Source organism: Pipistrellus hanaki, assembly GCF_964339955.1.
Source record: "Pipistrellus hanaki genome assembly, chromosome: 1".
Lineage (NCBI taxonomy): Eukaryota > Metazoa > Chordata > Mammalia > Chiroptera > Vespertilionidae > Pipistrellus > Pipistrellus hanaki.
The window spans coordinates 74,319,688-74,339,826 of NC_140503.1; the positions used below are offsets into that span (position 1 = coordinate 74,319,688).

General features: G+C 43.4%; 1 protein-coding gene across 2 annotated transcripts in view; it reads right to left on the minus strand.

Annotated features, from left to right (window-relative positions):
* Positions 1–19,902, minus strand: part of STXBP6 (syntaxin binding protein 6) — a 257,098-nt gene extending 237,196 nt beyond the window's left edge. The window contains exon 1 of one of the 2 annotated variants that reach the window (XM_084893613.1): positions 19,258–19,902. The gene's annotated coding sequence lies outside the window, so the exon portion shown is untranslated. The remainder of the gene's footprint in view (positions 1–19,257) is intronic. The other variant, XM_084893615.1, reaches the window with a different exon arrangement.
* Between the last annotated feature and the right edge of the window lie 237 nt (positions 19,903–20,139).

Here is a 20,139-nt window from a genome sequence, read left to right on the forward strand (position 1 = left end):
AGAAATAGTGGAGAGTGGAAAAAATACAGTGGTAAAGATAGAAAGACATACATTAGTGTTTAGAATATTTGAAAAGGCAGAAAGTGGTGGAAAAAATAGAGGCTTAAAATATACAACCTAAAGAAAATAGACCAACTAAAGGCAAATCATTTTGAACAAGTTCATCAACTTAGTGAACATATTCTATTCTGTGGAGAACTATGGAACACTGGCCCCAATGACAACCACCACACCAGAATTATCCTCTGTCCAGTCTTTAAGAAGGTTGGCAGTGATTATCACCATCATCTTACATGCATCTACATTGAGGAGAAAGATTAAGAAATCATTTGTCCTCCATATACTTTCAGTTCTGGGGTTGTGACTTGCCTTGAGCACCCCAGCACGTGAAATCTAAACCAATCTTAAAACAAACAAAAACTAGATCTGACTTTCACTCATCTCTCTCTCAGTCTTCAAGACCTCTCAACAGAGTTACATCATCCTAAAATTCACCCACTGACTAATAATTTTACCGAAGGATTGGATATAAAAAGAAACACAGGTACTTTTTACTTGTGCATGAACAGCTATCCAAGAAGTATGATATTTCAGGTACTTCATCCACCAAGATTCAACTGTCATCACATGGCTGGGTCCCTCTAAGCCAGGGGTCTTCAAACTACGGCCCGCGGGCCACATGCAGCCCCCAGGGGAGTCTGATCCTGCCCGCCAGGTTTTTTGGGCAGTGAGCGCAGCCAAGGTTAACAGTAGGAATTAGTAGTTCATATAGTCCGGCCCTCCAGCTCTCTGAGGGACCATGATCTGGCCCCCACTTTAAAAAGTTTGAGGACCCCTGCGCAATAGCATCTACTAGTAGTGGGGAGGACATTAGTGGAAAAGAAAGCACTAGTGAATAGATTTCTTCCTGTAAAACTCTCCATAGTTCACAAAGTTATCAAATAAACCCTCACATCTACCCCAAAAGGTTAGTGCTATTAAGCTCACATTACAGTTCAGTTTAGCATAAATGGAAAAATATATATTTCCAAGGGCTAAAAAGTTCAAAATTACTAGAAATGCTTCCTGCAAATTGAAGGCATATCTCTTCATGGATAAATGCCTTTGGGGCTGTACTCCAACTATGGAACTTTCTCCTGCCCCAGTCACACTAAGTGGTACATGAACTGCTGCTTCCCACCAAGCACACATGCCATCATTCTGAAGAAATCCCTCTTATTCAAATAACATAGAAAACAAAAACTGAGTACCTACTGTATAGGTTACACTGGAAGGGTTTGAAATTAAATTAGAAAAATATCTTGCTATCAAACAGCCTAGAGCAGCGTTTTTCAACCGCTGTTCCGCGGCACACTAGTGTGCCGCGAGATGTTGCCTGGTGTGCCGTAGGTGCAGACAAGACAAGAATTTTATAATTTTTCACTATTTTGTTTACTTAATATTTCATAATAAAGTAATTATAAAATACTTTCTTTGTGTTTATTTGATTCCTATTCAAGAGAATTACTTTATATATAGTCAATATAGGCACAGAGTTAAATTTTTTAACATTTTCTAATGGTGGTGTGCCTCGTGATTTTTTTCATTAAACAAGTGTGCCTTTGCCCAAAAAAGGTTGAAAAACACTGGCCTAGAGTCTACTTGGGAAGATATGACCATATCTACAGAATGGAACTCCCACCATCCAATTATGTAAATTAGAAACCAAGAAGTAATCCCTGATACCACCATCTTTCTCACTCTGTACTTCCAGGCCATCACCATATCCAATCATATCATGTCTACTTTTCTCAACATCCACCCATCTCTCCATCCTTCCCTGTCTTGATCAGGTGATCATCATTTCTTCCTGTACTACAATAGAAACTTCTTTACTGGTTCACCCACATCTCCTCTTAGATCCCTATAATCCATTTATCCCTTTCTTTCCTTTCTCTCTCTCTCTCTCTCTCTCTCTCTCTCTCTCTCTCTCTCTCTCTCTCTCTCTCTCCCTCCCCCTCTCTCTCTCTCTCTCTCTCTCTCTCTCTCTCTCTCTCTCTCTCTCTCTCCCTCTCTCTCCCTCTCTCTCCCTCTCTTTTCCTCTCTCTTTCTCTCCCTCTATCTACCTCTCCCTCTCCCTTTTCCTCTCCCCCTCTCTCTTTTTTACTGCAACTATCTTGTTAATCTGATCACTTCAAACTCAAGCTTAGAAGCCCTCATGACTCTTTGAAAAAAGACTGTCTCAAACCTTTATTCTACACTCTCAGTCACAGGAGCCTACTGTTCCTTATTCATACTGTGGACTCCACCACCACAGGGACTTTGCACATTCTGTCACCTCTGTCATCCCCTCCCTCTTTAACTCCTATTCATCCTTCAGATTGCTGCTCACCATCACTTCCTGGGGAAGGCCACCTTGATTTCCTTAACGAGGCCAAATCCCCTCAAATATTTCTCTCTCCCTTATACACTTACAACATTTTGTCATTTAACATTTTATGCAAGTATTTTTTTGTGTGCAGATTTTTTTTTAATTTGATAAAAGCAAAAACCTTTCCACCTTTTTCACACCATGCTAATTGGTTACACATAGTAGTCACTTTTTGTTGAATGAATGAAAAGACAGAGATAAAATCAATACGAAACAAAATGAAAAAGATGCCCTGACAAAAGATGCAGGTAAATGACCCCTGCAGGATTTTGAACCAGACCTCTTGCCTTTATAAGGGGGCTTCCCTGGCAATTTCAGCACCCTTAAACAAAGAAGACTATTTCCTTCTCTCTTTAGTGTCATCAGATGGCTCTCTCCTTCAAATCCATTTCTTCTGGAAATCTGCTACAATGAATTTCCCCACTACTCACATAAACAGAGCATATTTAAAATGCAGGGGCTGCCCACAGAGCTGTACTTCCTTCTAAGAAGTGTCTGATCTTCCCATACTCAGCATCGCAGGAGTAGCCGCAGGTGCTGCCCAGCCCCTTGGTTGCTCACTGCCTCAGTAGTGGTCAAAGGCCCCACCCAGAGTCAAAATGATGGGCTGTGGACCCCGAGAACAAGAGACAACTAGTGCGCACATTAATTTCTGTAAAACAGGGAGAATGATAGCACCTAACCAAGAGAGTTGAGAGACCCATAAAAAGGGGTTAGCATTGACACACCACATGTGCATAATTAATTTCATATTAAGGAAGCCTCAAGTATTCACTGCAGTGAGCTCCTTATTCTCAACTCAAGAGACTTGTAAAAAAATAAAATAAACTTCATAGAAAACTTCTCAAAAAAAAAAAAAAAAAAAGAACCTTAGACCTTTGTACCTTAAGATAACACAGTGCCCTACAGGGAGACACTGTTTACTGTAGCGCTGCCAGAGATGCCGTGGGATCATGACCTACATCCTAGTTACACATCCAGGAACTAGTTGCTAGTTACACCCACTCAAAAAATAAGGATGTGGGCGGCCCTTTATTCCTCCTTTCACAATGTATAGCTTGTGTTTACTTAGTGCCCTGTAAAACTCAAAAGACAAAGCATTATTTATAAGTGTCTTTTTTTTTAAGGGGCGGGAGAGGGGGACAGGAGGTGAATTCAGACATCCACCAGCAAAGTCCAAATCTGAGGTGTACAAACCGCACATGTGTAAGGTTATCTAATCCTATTATCTACGGAGAAAACAGGTAAGGTGGCCACATCGGGTATTCCGAGTCTTTGGGGAACATGAGCTGCTCCTTAGTAACACCTGGCTCTTCGCTCTGGCTCTAGATCCCTCTATAGGAAAATAAATGTAATGAGAAAATGAATACCTACTAGGGGAGGTGTTCATTAAAATGTCCTCACATTTAATCTCAAGCGCTTCACTTTATCCAGGGAAAACTGAATATGAATAAAGTAAAATTCTAATCTGTACAGGAAATGATTCAGTTATCTGGTTACCCATGACCAAGGGCTTTGCCCTGATGACCAACTGCAAAAGTATTACTGTGTAGGAATATAAGGCTCTAAGAATAAATACCCACCAAATGAGACAATCATGCTACTGTGCTGTCTCAAGAGAAGTCCTGAGGCTTCTTTGCTCTGGCTTTGAGCCCAAAAAAATAGGTTGCAGCTTCTGCTTTCTGTGTACTCAGCTTTTAGAAGGCATTGCCGCTCTCAGTGGAAGAGGGCCAGCTTGTTGTGGTTGCGGGCAAGCGGGGGAGGGGGAGGGGGGGAGGATCCATCAGCCAGGAAAGGTGAGAACAAGCCTCTGCAATGGTCAAATGTATTTGGGGGTCTCTCCCAGACTCCACCTCTCAGGGGCAGCTGGATGCCCAAGGTCTATCTGAAAGCAATCTGCCCAGGGCATTCTTTTCAAGGATAATTTCTGAAGGTCTGTGTTAGACACCAGAAAACTAATGGGTAATTTTCTTTTAAGATCATGAGTGAATGAATATTGAAAAATTCAGCAATATTCTGGCCCTACTGGTCAGATTTTATATAAGTACCCATCTGAAAAGAGACAATTTGCCACACAGGATATAGTTTCCAACAGTGACAATATTCAATACATTTTTTAGAATATTTCCTGGGTGGCTGCTTGCCAGCCAGGAAGTAAAAGAACAGACAGTGTAAAAAGACATATAGGTCAGACTATGAGCCCAGGCAGGACACAGAAAGATTAAATTGTTTCCAAACAGTAGGGCCATAGGATCTGTCTTTGGGAAGAATGAATACACCAAAGCCTGGCTCCGAGCTCTCCTCCTGCCTCAGAGCTCCAGAGGGCAGAGGGCGACCCAGTTCCTGAGGGTCAATAATAGGGCAGGGTGGAAGCCAGACCTTCACCACCTGCACAAGTTTTTCTGTCTGCAACTGGTATGTAATTCCCCTAACACTTTTCGAGGTGAGGAAGGGTGGGGAAAAGGTACTAGTGGCCCTCAGGTAAGAGAACTAGGTTTCACTCCTAAATCATGCTTTCTTTCTCTTCCTAAATCTCTCACTTTTCATCTGTAAAGTGGAATACTCACAACAGTAAGTACCTCACCTCCTAGGTTACTGCAAAGATGAAAAGATAATAGAAAAAAGAAAGATTTTCATGCAGTGCCTTCTGTCTCCCTGCTAATGTCTTCGCACTTCACCCAAGAAAGGAAGGTCCATTCTAAAGGCATGCCTAATAAATAATGTTTTTTATTTTTAAGTCATCCATGAAGCACCCTCTTTATTTACTGCACTGGGTTCTGAGATCTTTTGCGTTTCTCGAGTACAGGCTTCAAAGTGCATTTTGAAACTAACTAAAAATATCCAGAATAACCTACTCAAAGCAATTCCAGAATGTTTTCAGCAATACTTTTGCAGTTGGTCTACAATCTTCTAGAGTGACTTCCATAAAAGGCAAACACATCAGTAAGTTAAATGCTTTTCAGCTTTCAGGTGATCTTAAAACTTTACAATCCCCTGGACCACACCCAGGTCTCCTGTCAGAGGGGCTCTCCAGGAATTATGTTTGAGAATGCAATCGTATATCACTGACAGGTGACTCTCATCACTAAAGATTTCAAAAAATTTTCACAGCCAGCCAGTGGTTGAGAGTCAACCTATGAAGCAGGAACTCACAAGTCCTGGGGCCCTACAGTTTGATTCCCCGTCAGTGCACATGCTCAGGTTGCAGACTTGATCCCCAGTGCGGGACATTCAGGAGGCAGATGATCAATTATTCTCTCTCATCATTGATGTTTCTGTTTTTCTCTCCCTCTTCATTCCTTTCTGAAATCAATAAAAATATACTGTGAAAAGTTACTGTGAAAAGTTTCCATTTCATGGAAACATCTATGAAAAGTTTTTTTTAATTAAAAAACTTTTCATAGATGTTTCCATGAAATTCTCACTCTGTTTTCAAAAGTAAAACAAACACTATAATTAAAAAGTAGGCAGGTGACTTGAATAGGCACTTCACAGAAGAGGATATCAAAATGCCAACATACACATGCAAAGATGCTAAGCTTCAAATGGTGATGAGAAATACAAAGTAAAACCACACGGAAACACCTCTGTACAAACACAGGAATAGCCACAATTTTTACATGATTTAAGCTAAATATGAGTAAGAATGTGGAGTAATGGCACTCTCAGCCACACCAGATGGGAGCATAAACTGGAATAGTCATATTGGAACATTGTGTGACTGTATCTAGTAAAGCTGAACATATTCACATCGCAGGACACAACACTTACACCCACATACACACACACCAGAAACACAGACCTATGCGAACTGACATGTGTACATGTGTGTTCAAGGCAGCATTATTCATAAAAGCCAAAAGCTGAAAACAACTCAAATGGCCCTAACCCATAATTGTGGTATGTTTATATAATGGAAATAGTGATTTACTGAGTTTCTAAATCCCTAAGCTGCCTAGGTTAAGATATCTTACATAAACTCAAGGTCACTACATGAAGGAAGAAACCACAATATAGAAAATCATTAAAGATAAAAGAATACAAAAGTATGAATGTGTTTCTATAAAACTTAGAAATAGTCCAAGTGGTCTATAGTGTTAGAAGGTAGGACATGTAACTACCATGAAGAAGGAAGCAATCGAAGGGGCAGGCCCAAGGGGAGATTCTAGGGTGCTGGTAGCTCTCTTCATCTGTGCTAAGAATAGGTATGTTCATGGAATGGAAATTCACTCAAATGTATACATGTAATTTGTGTTTCTGTATGTATGTTAAACTTATAAAACATCATCCTATATATTGTAATAAAAGGCTAATATGCAAATCTACCAAAAGGTGGAATGACTGGTCACTATGACGTGCACTGACCACCAGGGGGGCAGACGCTCAACGCAGAAACTGCCCTCTAGTGGACAGTGTGCTCCCACATGGGGAGCACTACTCAGCCAGAGGCCTGGCTCATGGCTGGCAAGCACAGCAGTGGTTCCAGGAGCCTCTCCTGCCTCCACAGCAGTGTTAAGGCTGTCCAACTGCTGGACATGCCCTGAGGGCTTCCAGACTGCAAGAGGGCACAGGTTGGGCTAAGGGACCCCCCCAAGTGCATGAATTTCATGCACCGGGACTCTAGTTTTTTATATAAGCAAATCTACATAGATGCCTTGTCCTGTGCAAAGTCAAACAAGGCAAACCAATTCAACTGCCCATTGGATAAATGTATTTAAGCAGCCAGGTCTAGTATAAAGAACAAGAGTCACCAGGTCATGCTTCTCTCACCCATGCTTCCCCCCTACTCTGTCTCTTATGAGCCCCTAATTGTCACAGAGTGAGACACTGTACTACTTCCGTGTACAAAAAATAGCTGAATAATTATGAGATGCAATCTCGCTCAAATGGTATACAATGACAACATTCTGTAGACTACCGGTTGGTATTCCAATATTGGTTCCTAGGACATTATTTCACACCCTCGCAGATGGAGTTGGGAAGCAGGGAGAACCTAAGGAGACTGTGAAGAGCCGTAAAAAGTTAGTTTCAGGAGTTTTAGGGGCTAGTAGCATAGGTTCTTTGTAAAATTGAAACTCACACAGGAGTTTTATACTTTACATTCTCACAGCTATATCACTAGAGATGCTCTGTAATAAACTTTCCATCATAAATAGAATGCTTTTCAACTCACGTTTGGAAATAATACTCTTCATTTTGAAAGCATCACATTTCCTTTACTTTCACTCTCAGTTTCACTTTCATTCTGTTTTAAGCTTCTCCCTGCCTTTGGGCAACTTGCAATCCCTCAGTATGTATCTTTCTACGTATCTTTCTTAAGTCTGACTCTGGGTCCCAAGTTAGGGATTAGGCCTATTCAGGCAAGATAGTGCTTGGAGTAACAGGTGTGACTTTGCACAGACTCAGGGCTCCATCAGAGCTCTGGGCCCAGCACCGGCAACCTCAACATTCCTTGAAGCGAGAACAAAAATGCAGAATCTCAGGCCTCACCTCAGACCCAACAAATAAGAATCTGTGCCTCAACAGGATGCCCAGGTGATTCATGTGTACATGAAGTCACACAGCCTGTCACCTGGCAAACTCAGAGGCCCATGGCCTTATCCAGGGTACATTCTAAACAGCCTCTGTGCCCTTGGCTGGATAGCTCAATTGGTTAGAGCAGTAGTCTGCAAACTCATTAGTCAAAAGAGCCAAATATCAACAGCACAACGATTGAAATTTTTTTTGAGAGCCAAATTTTTTAAACTTAAACTTCTTCTAAGGCCACTTCTTCAAAATAGACTCTCCCAGGCCATGGTATTTTGTGGAGGAGCCACACTCAAGGGGCCAAAGGGCTGTATGTGGCTCCCAAGCTGCAGTTTGCCAACCACAGGGTTAGAGCATCATCCCCAAGTGCCAAGGTTGTGGGGTCTGATCTCTGTCAGGGTACATACAAAAAGCACATGTAATATTTAATTAATAAAGAAATTTTTAAAAAAATAAGCAGCAAGAAGAACCTTAAAAAAAAAAAAAAAGCAACTAATGAATGCACAAATAAGTGGAACAACAAGTCTGTGTTTCTCTCTTTCTCTCTGTCAACAAATTAAAAAGTTAAATAAATAGTCCTTGTGTGAATGGCCTGTCTCATTCCTAGTCTGGGCCCATATGAATGAGTTATGATGCTTCAGATATTACTCAATTTTTCCAAACTCAGAGTCATGTTTTTCTGGAACTTGGAAGTGGGCAGAATGGAGGCAGAGGACAAAAGAGGTGAAAAGAAGGGAAGTGGAAAGCATGTCTGATCCCATTTCTCCATCACTCAGGAAACCCAGAGGGGAGGGAAGCAAAGGTAACATGTGAGAGCTGAAGCAGGAGGAAGGGGAGTCTACCAGAGCTCAGCCAAGCTTGTTGAGAGCAGGAACCTTGAAACCACAACTGGGCACAACTCCGAGCTACATGGTAGCTGCAGGACCTTGGACACTTCGCTTGACCTTCCTTTGCCTCAGTTTTTTCAACTGTCCAAGAGGGGTAAGTAATAGTTCCTGCTTCTGACAGCTGTGGATGAAAGGGATCAGCATTTGTAAGGTGCTCAGAACCGTGTGCTAGGTTAGCACATAATAACCTCTAGGGAAATGTTAATTAATAAAAATAATGTATAATATACTGACAGAAAAATTCATAGACTAGACAGTGGAGGAGAAACCCAGAAGAAGTAGTTATCCAGCTCAACATATTTTTATTGATTCTCTCCAGACACGCTAGGCCACAAAAATGAATATCCTACCTCTGCAGAAATTCACAGTTTAGTTGGGTTTATGAGCAAGAGCTATTCATAAACAAGGTCCCTAATTTAAGATTCCCTGTTCAATTTTTAAAGATGACCATTAAGTGGACCAGGGGGTGAACAGGTGGCAATGTCAGAAAACAAATGTGATTAAAAAGAAAATGTCTAATTCTCCAGAGGGGAAATTGGGAGACCTGTCCATTTTTTTTTTTTTTTTTATAAAGCCTAGGGTCTTTATATAAGCATGAAATTTTTAACCATTGAGCTAGTTTGGTTTTTTAAACTATTACAGTTGCATAAGGATTTCATTTGAAAGGAATTACTTAAGGTACACCCAGCTTTTCCACCCGCTCCTTCTCAGCAGCAGGGCAGCTTCCTTACTGCTACCTTAATGACAAGGTAGATTCTATTCTTCAGGAATAATAATAACTTCTAGACTAATAGCTGCTGTTGGCTTTCACCTTAGACTGTGTGAGGCAACAAATTCCTAAGCAGTCTCAAAACAAACTGCTCCCTGAGGCATAACCTCTCTGACCACAGTGAGGTACCTGCAGTGGCTATGAAAGTTGACAAGATTATAGCACACACATTTACTCACCTCTGAAATCAGATCATTCCCACTTCCACAAGACACCTCTAATCTCCTCTACCTTCCAGAAGGACAGCAAGTGCCAATCAGGCCTGGAGAGCTAGGCTTCTACCCCAATACTTTATCTTTGATTCTTTGATGTTGATGCAGCATACTTTTTTTATTTAAACAATCAGGTCTGGCACCTTAACAAAGTGGCTCATCTTGTTTCTTTCAAAGTCATCAGTCATTAAAGGCCCAACCCTGCCAGCCCACAAGAAATGGTTAAACAGGAAGGTGAAACAGGACTTCACAAGGTCAAATCACCATCCTTAGGAAAGCACTGTTTTTCAGGCTGTGGGGACTTGAAATGAGTTTGGTTTCTTGCACTTGTGGTTTTGTTAAAATCTTAAACATTATGTTGTGTCTTTTTTTTTTGCCTAGAAGAAAGTGAAAAGGATCCCTCAGCTTATTTGAAATATAAACATAATCTCTTATTTTCTCCCACTTCAAATGAGGAAAAAGGAAATAGAAACAGAACAAAAGATAACAAGCCACAACTCATTTTTGTGTAACCCTGTGATGACATAAGTACCTCCACTAGCACTGTGGGGTGATGGAGCAGTCTTTACAGAGACTGCATGCTCGGAGAGCTCACAATGCCCTCTCTAATGCAACTCATTTGAGCCCTAACCCCAGGAAGTAGGGACAAAAGAAAGTTGAGGCTCTCTGAGAGCAAGCTACACAGGCTCCAGGTGGGAGAATTAGTCAGTGCCAGGATTTAGTTCCCAGGTCTTCCTATAGCTGTTCCCCCATTAACCTAATTCAATTTAACCTATCCAAAGTTAGGAAGATAAACTAATGAAATGCCCAGATTTCCTGAAGTCCACAATGAAGCAAATATTTTCAATCTCATCACCAGAAAGTTACCCCATGTTGCTCATGAAACTCAATGTATTGCATTTGAGCTGCCTTTACTTCCTCCAGGAGAGAAAAGTCCGTGAGGCAGGGAAGGTAGCAAGGAAAGGATGGGCAGAGTCCACCCCACCAAGGAAGTGTAGCAACAAGTGAGCAACTCAGAGATGACCTGGTGGTCAAACAGACACCAACTTCATTAAAGCAAAGATTAAAAATTATCCAGCCTCTGCTGAGACTAGCACAGTTATTTTATTAAAACTATGCTAACCTAGCTGATGTAGCTCAGTGGTTGAGTACTGACCTACCAAGGGGCACGGTTTAATTCTCGGTCAGGGCACATGCCTGGGTAGCAGCAAGCTCGATGCCCAGTTGGGGAGTGCAAGAGGCAGCTAGTCAATGAGTCCCTCTCATCATTGATGTTTCTCTCTCTCTCCCTCTCCCTTTTTCTCTGAAATCAGTAAAAATATTTTTAAAACAAATAAACAAACAAACAAAAAAAAAACTATGCTAACCTGCGAACCAATAAGCAAATTAATATTGTCCTGAGGACTAGGATTCATATCCCACTTCCCCTATATCCTCTCCTCTCTCCCACCCCCTCCACACAAATAGAAAACCTTTTCAAAACTCGTGGCTTTCTTTTATATATTTTTTGCTTGGTCTTTACCTTGGAATTTGTAACCCTTGTGAAAGGAAAAAGTCAAATAATACCTAACATTCCAGGTGCATCATGTTAGACACTTTTCTAAGAGCTAGAGCTTACTCTGATCTTACAGATAATGAAAACTGTGGCTCAGATGTCACATACCTTGTCCAAGTTCCCACAGAAGATGAGTGGTGGAGTGACCTTTCACATTCAGCTCTATCCCACTCCAAAGCCATCTTCTCTATCCCATGTCAGCTAATACCTATTCAGTGTGATCCATGGATCGGCAGCATCCACATCAATGGGAGCTTGTTATAACTGCAGAATCCCAAGCCTCAACCCAGGACTACTGAATCAGCACTTTTAACAAGCTTTCCAGGTGCTTCCTGTCCATGAGTTACAGAAGCACAGCTACAACACACTGCTAAAGACAGAAGAAATATCTCTACCGAGGGGACAGGACCTCAACTCGGTGGTATTAAACCTCATGTAGTATCATGACTCTTGGACCCAAACACGCTGATGCTTGTATAATGCCAAGTGCCATGTGTACCCTGTTTAATACAGAGATTTTTTTTAAAAAAAAAGGCCTTGACAGAGTTCCATAAACAAATTAGAAGATGACACTAAAATGTCTACCAGAGTCAAATCTTAAGGGAGAAGCTAAACAGAAGTTGCCCAGTCAGCACTGACTAATGAATGCCCTCTGGTGGATCACCACAGATGCCTAAATATGGAATTTGTGTCCAGAGGGAAGTCCAGAAACACATGCTGATCTGGAGATAACAGGCATTTGCCATGGAAACTATCCCACTGACTGTCTGAGCAACTTGGAACAAAATACTTTTAATTCAGGGGAAGGATTTTTGAATGAAAAGGATTTGGCTCAGTGGATAGAGCGTCGGCCTGCGGATTGAAGGGTCCCGGGTTCGATTCCAGTCAAGGGCATGTACCTTGGTTGCGGGCACATCCCCAGTGGGGGGTGTGCAAGAGGCAGCTGGTCGATGTTTCTCTCTCATTGACGTTTCTAACTCTCTGTCCCTCTCAATTCCTCTCTGTGTAAAATCAATAAAATATATTTAAAAAAAAAAAAAAAAAAGAAAAGGTAATAGGAATATCCTAAGGGACCCAAAAGCAAACAAGGAGAAAGAAATTATCTAGGTATTTTATTTTCCCAAGAGCAGAAAATCTGGCCTGAAATTGATACCCTAACTCCTGGATCTCCTCACCGCTTTTTTCTTGTTAGTCTCCTCTTGCCCCAGCCACAATGGCCTTTTTGCTGTGTTGTTGCTGTTGTTTTAATTGAGGTATTCACATACTATTCAATTCACCCTTTGAAAGTGTACAATTCAGTAGTTTCTGAAAATGTTGTTATTGATATATATATATAGGGGGGGGGGGGGCATTGGTGTAATAGTTGAGAGTGAAACAGAGATCAGCTGCCTCCTGCAAGCAAGCCCCCTACCAAGGATCAAGCCTACAGTCTGGCCAGGAATTGAATCAGCAAAATTTTGGTGCATGAAATACTGCCTGACCAACTGAGCCACACTGGCCAGGGCTACAGCTCATTAGTTTTCAATATATTCACAAAGTTGTACAACCATCACCACTATTTAATTCCAGAATATTTTCACCACCCCAAAAAATAAACCACATACCCATTAATAGTCACTCCCCATTCCTTCCCCTCCCCAGCCCCTGGCAACCACTAATGTAATTTCTATCACCATGGATTTTCCTATTCTGGACCCTCCATAAGAGAATTACATAATATGTAGTCTTTTGTGTCTGGCTTTATTCATATAGTATGTTTTCAAAGAATTATATGGATATATCATATTTTGTTTATCCATTCATCAGCAGGTGGAAATGTGGGTTATTTCCACTTTAGGGCTTTTATAAATAATGCTATTTATGAACATTTATGTGCAAGTGTTTGCATGAACATATGTCCTCTGTTTTCTTGGGTGTATACCAAGGAGTAGAATTAGTCATGAGATACCTCTATGCTTAACATTTTGAGGAACTACTATTTTACAAAGTGGCTGTAAAATTTTATATGCCCACCTACATTGAAATATATGAAAATTATGATTCTTCACGCCCTTGCTGATACATGTTATTATATCTTTTATTATTATTATTATTATTATTATTATTATTACAGCCACCTCACTATAGTTTTGATTTGTATTTCCCAATGACTAATGATGTTGAGCATCTTTCCATGCATTTATTGGCCATTTGTATATCTTCTTGGAAGCAGTATGTAAATCCTAAGCCCATTTGAAATTGGGTTATTTCCTTATTTATTGTTGAGTTGTAAAAGTTCTTTGTTCTTGGTTTTTTTTGTGTGTTTTTTTTGTTTTTGTTTTGTTTTGTTTGTTTTTTTTTTTCTGAGAGAGAGAGAGAGAGAGAGAGAGAGAGAGAGAATGGAAGAGAGGGGGGTAAGAGAAAGGAAGAGGGAGAGAGAAAAAAAGGAGGAGAAAAAGGGAGAAAGAGAAAGAGAAACACCTATTGGTTGCCTTCCACACACACCTGGCTCAAGCCTGCAACTTGGATATGTGCCTTGAGTGGGAATAAAACTGGCAACCTTTCAGTGCATGTGGCGACACTCAATAAACTGAGCCACACCAGCAGGGCTTCTTGCTATTTTTTTTTTGAAACTCCAATTAAGACCCTTCTTTGTGGGGGGTCTTCCAAAACACCCTTTTCCAAAATATCCAAAATTCTTCAACTGGACCAGATTCCTCTGTACCTGGAACTACTATCCTCTAAGGCAGTGTTTCCCAACCTTCTCTCATGATGAGAATCACCTGGTGGAGTTGTTAAAACACAGATTCCTGAATCCCAACTAAGAAGTGCTAAACTAGAATTTTTGGGAACATATAGGTAAAATTGTATACTTAACTAGTGCTCTAACACAGATGTTATATACAGAGCACTAAGTTAGGTATGCAATTTTACCTATATGTTCTCAAAAATTCTAGTTTAGCACTTCTTAGTTGGGATTCAGGAATCTGTGTTTTAACAACTCCACCAGGTGATTCTCATCATGAGAGAAGGTTGGGAAACACTGCTCTAAGGGACTAAGAACAAGTTCTTTCCTCATTTCTTTCTCATGCATACCTTCTTGTTTTCGACCTGAGTTCTGTGCCTCCCCTCCTGTTTATCCACAACTAGCTCTCCTGTCGTCACTGGAACTCATCTGCTCCTTCAGTGAATTTACAAAATCAAGGAAAGACCTTAACAATAACTAGGTTCTCAGACCACCACAGATTCACAGGGTCTCACTCTGTGCTAGGCAGGGTCCTTTTCATATGCGCTCTGAAATGTGTCTATATGCAGACACAAGTACAGGTCTTCACATTACTGCTCCATCACACCACCAAACTGAAACACCCCTTTTCCTCTACAAAAGTGCCAGCCATCATTTCCAGCGTTTTCTTACTCTAGCTTCTCCATGGAGACGTTCTTAGCCACCACAGCTTAAAGTGTTTTCTCTCCATTCTGAAATCAAAAAACAGCAAACACCTGGAGAGTTCACTAATCAATTAATATCCATATTTAACAAATGCCCTTTACTTTAATGACATATTAGGTAAAATTTCCCCATCCACAGAAGCTATTAAAGCACTTGCTAGAATTGCTGGAATGTGCCAGTTCACTAATTACACACAAATCCTCAAAATGTTCTGGGAAATGTTTAATTAAATAAATACAACCAAGTTGTTTTATTGCTGACACTGTTGACTGCGGTACTTCCCAGGGTCTTTGATGTGATGGTGCACATGTGGAGACTCTAAGAAAAGGAGAAACAGTGGGCACTGCTTCCACATTGGCTTGCCCTTTACCAGAGCACACCTATTCACATCCACCCCAACATCATTCTTCCCCCATAGTCTGGGAACTGCCGAGCTCATTCAAATGCTGCTCATTTCTGTCAGTTGGAAAGCACTGCGTAGAAGCCATATTTTCTCCTGGGGTAAAGAACCAAAATTGCTTTGTTTCAGAATGCCAAAAATTGGAAGTCAGTCTATTAACGAGCCAAGTTATGGGAAAAGGAAAAAGAAACCATACATTGTGTGTTCATCATTTTAAGAGCCATCTGGATTTCTGAAGTTGGAAAATGATGAAGTGTGAAAAAATGTATATTAGAATTGAGCAAGTACAATACAACCCAAGTTTTAGTTAAAAAGCACCCTCTAGGAAGGCTGGAACCGTGTTACAGGAATGAGCCTTGAATCTCTATGACCCAGTAACAACAGCTCTGATGACCAAAGAGAAATAAAGTATCATAATGACTGACTCAAAACAGATTTATCCAAGGGAGCAAAGATAGAATATGGTCACATGCTGAGAACAGGGAAGAACAGTGATAAGGAAAGCAGCTTTCCCAACACTGGAAGAAAAAAAAAAAAAATCCTAGTGATGGAAAGTAGGCGTAGCATCCAAAATATAAACATCAAGTTATGGGAAAGAATTTTAAAACAGAAATGTTCCCTACTTATGTAAAATGCCAAAACCATTTAAATTAGCTAGTAAAGCTTAAGAATTACAACCCAAAGATGATTTCTTCCTGATTAGAGGCAGGAAGACAGGCTTGGGTCTTGCAGTGTTATCTACTTTAACACCAAGTGCCACACTCGAGTTTCTTAATAGGTTTCTGCTTTACTGACAGGTTTTCCTAGTGCTGGTCATTTTAAAACCATAACAAAGACCAAATGGAAAGCTGAGATAAAGCATGATGGCCAGGTGACACTTCACTTGGCACAGCAACACAAAATTAGTTTAAATGTTGACTCTCTCTTATACCTAGTCCATATGGGTGCTACATAACCCTATTCCTGCTTTAGGATGTCATCTCTGGGAACTGCCTGACTCAAGCAGGATCCAAGCCTCTCTGATAAAAAGTAGCTAAAAATCATTTCCACAATCTAGGCTACCATAAGTCATAGCTCCCAGCCCAGGACCATCGCTTAAAGGGACAAGGAGAAAAACTTAAGATTGGACTGTGCCCCAAAAGTGCTTGCTTATAAGCTAAATCACACCCAGCAGCACTGATGCTGTACAGCTGCCCCTGTCATTTGGCCTTATTCCCCATTTGGAGAGTGAGGGAGCATCTCAGTTACTACCAGAAGGAATGGAAGGCCTTCCCCAGATGTGGCCACCATAGGACATCTGTCATGGGGTGTACAACACCTGCTCCAAGGCCGGGGTAAGCTGCCCATTATGAGAAGACACCATACTGCAATTCTTTTTAAACTTGCTCATGCATTCTCCAAATTTAAGGTTCAAGCTGCCAGAACTTTATGCAACCTCCTCTTTCCAAATGCCTGAGGTTCCCAAAGAAAGGAAATGGGGCAGTTGTTGGATTTATCAATAACAAGATCACCAACCTCAGTCTACCAAAGAATAACCTAGGAATCAACGACTAAATACTTTACAGTACAAAAAGGAGGGACGATCCTATCTTTCTGTGTGTGTGTGTGTGTGTGTGTGTGTGTGTGAGTGTGTGAGAAAAATGATTCATTTGAAGAGCAATCAGAATGATTCAAACAGGACAGTGGTAATAGGCACAGGTAGTGGAAATACAAAGTGGTTTAGACAAGTTCCTGAAACACTGTCTCTCTAGGTGAGATATTAAAACAATGACATTCCAGAACAAACCTCATTCTCTTACTCCCTCTCACCTCCTAGGTCAGTGGTTCTATAGGTGTACTCTAGGTGACTCCAGTTTGAGAACTACTGCCCTAGGATTGGGGAAGATGCAGAGGGTGGGGGCTCAGGAACCTGATGAAACCCTTACTAAGTGTGTCAGAGACAATCTCACCTGTTCTTGCCTCTGCTCAGCATTGCTTAACCTCACACACTGATTTCCCCAACGAGGAGTTGAGTCCTTAGTTCAAGGTCACTGTTAAAGGTCAAGCCAGAGCTCTAGCCTAGAGTCTGCTGACTTGTTCATCAGCTTTGGATCTGAAACCAGGGCCCAGGACTCTGAACATTTCAAGGTGATCCCACCCTGTCTCCTCATCCACATCATGCTTCCCTCAGATACCAGTAAATATGAGGACTGGGGCATCAAAAGAGATGGATTTACCGGAAGAGAAAAAAAAAAAAAAAAAGACAAATAGCTACTCCAAAAGACCCTAGCAATTAAATCTCTCGGTAAGGAGTGGACAGAGGGTAGAAGACTTAGATGTCTTGTTATAATTAAAAGAAGTGGTTCGTTTAAAAAATAAAAAAATAAAAGGAAAGGAGAAAGAAACTGAGTAAAAGGCACAAACACAGTAAGACATCAATAGTGTTTTGAGATTTTTCTGAGCACTTTTCACTCCCATTATTTCGCCCAAGTCTCCTGCAATGAAAGGAGATAAGGTCACTATGTCCCCATGTGACAGAAGAGAAAACTGAAGTCCAGGGTGGCTAAGTTTGCCAGCACAGTCATGCCCTGTAAAGCTACAGCCTGACATCTGGTCTCTCTGGCTCTATAACATATGCAACCACACCAGGGATTCCACATCAGGGAATGTGCGCCAGAGCAAATTACCCCTAGGAAAAACACACAGGAAAGCAGGTAGCACCCATGGGGAGCCCCTTGACATTTGAGCAGTGTGTGGGTGCCCCTTTAAGAAATTAACACACAAACCCAACAGCTAAGGTGTTCAGCCAAAAAAGAGAGGCATATTTCTCGCCTGCATAATAATTTCTGGACCAATTCCCACTCGCAGCCTCTGAGGCAGGCGTGCAGGGCTCGCTGCCGGGTTGAAGCTCCTCCACCCCCACCCCCTCAGGGTATGACAGCACAGCTCTGACTCGCGTGCAGGCAAAACCCCAAAACTCAAAACAAGAAGTGAAAAAAGTGGAGCCAAGAGAAACCATCAGCATCCTCCACACCCTCACTATCTACACAAAGCCATTTCCAGGGTCCTGGGGTCCCGAGAACAAGATCTTGGGAGATCAGTTGGGATGAAGTGGACATTCTTGCTGTTACCTCCCACCCAGCCCCCTAAGGAAGAGTAACAGAAAGGGGGCAGGATTTCCTAGACTTGGGGCCCCGAGCCTAAGGCAGATTCAGGTCTATGTCCACCCAAACTCTCCACCTCTCCCTCCAGGTCTTGTCTCTGCGAAGATGAAAGGGGGAGGAGAGGGAGGAGGGGGGAGGGGAGGAGGGATGGTAGGGTGCTGTAAAACCAGGAAAGGGCTGGAGGAAAACTTAGGCTGGCCACCTACCCCAGACACATTGCCCCACCATGTGTGTGTGGCTCCATTCTGGCCACCTCAAGGGCTAACAAGGCACCGGCGCCCTTGGCCACTTCTGAGGTTGGGGAAGGGGCATCGCCCTAGCAAGCGCCCTGGAGGCAGGGAGCTGTGCCGCCCGGGAGCCTACCTCCGTTTTGGCAAGAATGGTTTTCCTAGACGACGCCAGGGAAGCGAAGATCTGGGTGTTTCGTAGATTTCAGCCTGGGGTGGAGGAGCTCTGCCCTGGGGGCGCAGCGACCCTCCCAGCTCCTCCACACCGAAGGCTCCGGGCGGCACTCTCAGGACCCTCGTACCGCGGCACGGTGAGAAAATAAAGGGCTCCATCCTCAACTTTACCGGAGGAAACTGCTCCGCTGCGTGGTTTGCTCAACCCTGCCCGCGCACCTGGTACCGGGTTTGGGGGAAACCAGGGACCCGCCGGAATCGCTCTGGGCGCGCTCTCAGCAGCTGCGCGCAGCCCCTCTACCCCATCGCCCGCCAACTTGAAAGCATAAGTCTGTGCGCCAGCCTGCACCGCCGGCCCCGCAGCGGAGTCCCTACCCCAGCCTCCCTCCTCGGACCCAGCGCCGGGAGCACCGAGCACCGGGAACCCCAAGCGCCCGGAGCCCCGAGCGCTGCGGCTGCTGCAGCCGCATCCCCCCTGGCCTGGCTTCTGCCTCGCCCGCCCGCTCTCCACGCCCCGGCCATACCGTGAAGCCCGGCTCGTGCCCAGGCAGTGCCCCTGTGAGGCACGCGTCCCAGCCAGTGAGGCTCCTCTCCGGGGGCTGCCCCGCGCGGGGCTCCGGGCTCCGGACACGGCTGTGCGGGTCGGTGGCTGGCTGGCCGCTTCTCGCAGCTCGCGCGCCGGCTTCGGCTGCCGCGCGCGGAGAGGGCGGAGTGGGAGGGAAACTCCCGGCAACTCCAACTCCGGGCGCCGAGCTCCAGCTGCAGAGCGCGCCCGCCCGCCCGCCGCCGAATGCGAGCGCCTGCGGAGCGAACCTGCCCCCGCGCCGCCTCTGAGCATGCCCAGTGCCGCCCGGGAGCCGCGCGCCCGGCCCGGGGCAGAGAGCGGCGGCTGCGGGCCTGACCCGCCTCTGGGCTCCAAAGCCCAGATGGTGGGGGACCCCGCGAAGGCCCTAAGCAAGGAAGGGTACTCTGGAGCAAAGGGCTAGGGCAAACAATGTGCGGAGGGCAGTGCAAGTTTCATGGGCTGTAGGAAGTTTGTCCGCTAGGGAAGGTGAGCCGTTTCTGTGATCCTCTGTGCCAGACTGTGGTCGAAGGGCGAGGAAAACATTCTCCAGGAGAGAACGAATGGCCCCAACAGATGTGTGTTGGCATTGCTCCTTTATGCCTATGGGCAAACTCAAAGAGTTCATGGGGTTTGGCAGGCGATGTCAATGAGTAAGCCGCGGGGAGGGGGGGGGGGGAGGAAAGGGGTGGAGAACGAGAGGGCTCTTAAGGGCAGAGCCACTCTGCTCTAAATTGCCCTTGCTATCTTGAAAGAATTTGGGCCTACTTTTGCTAGGTTTTCTAATTTTCCAAGAAATGATAGATTTACATTATTTTCATATGAAACATTCTGATTTTAAAAT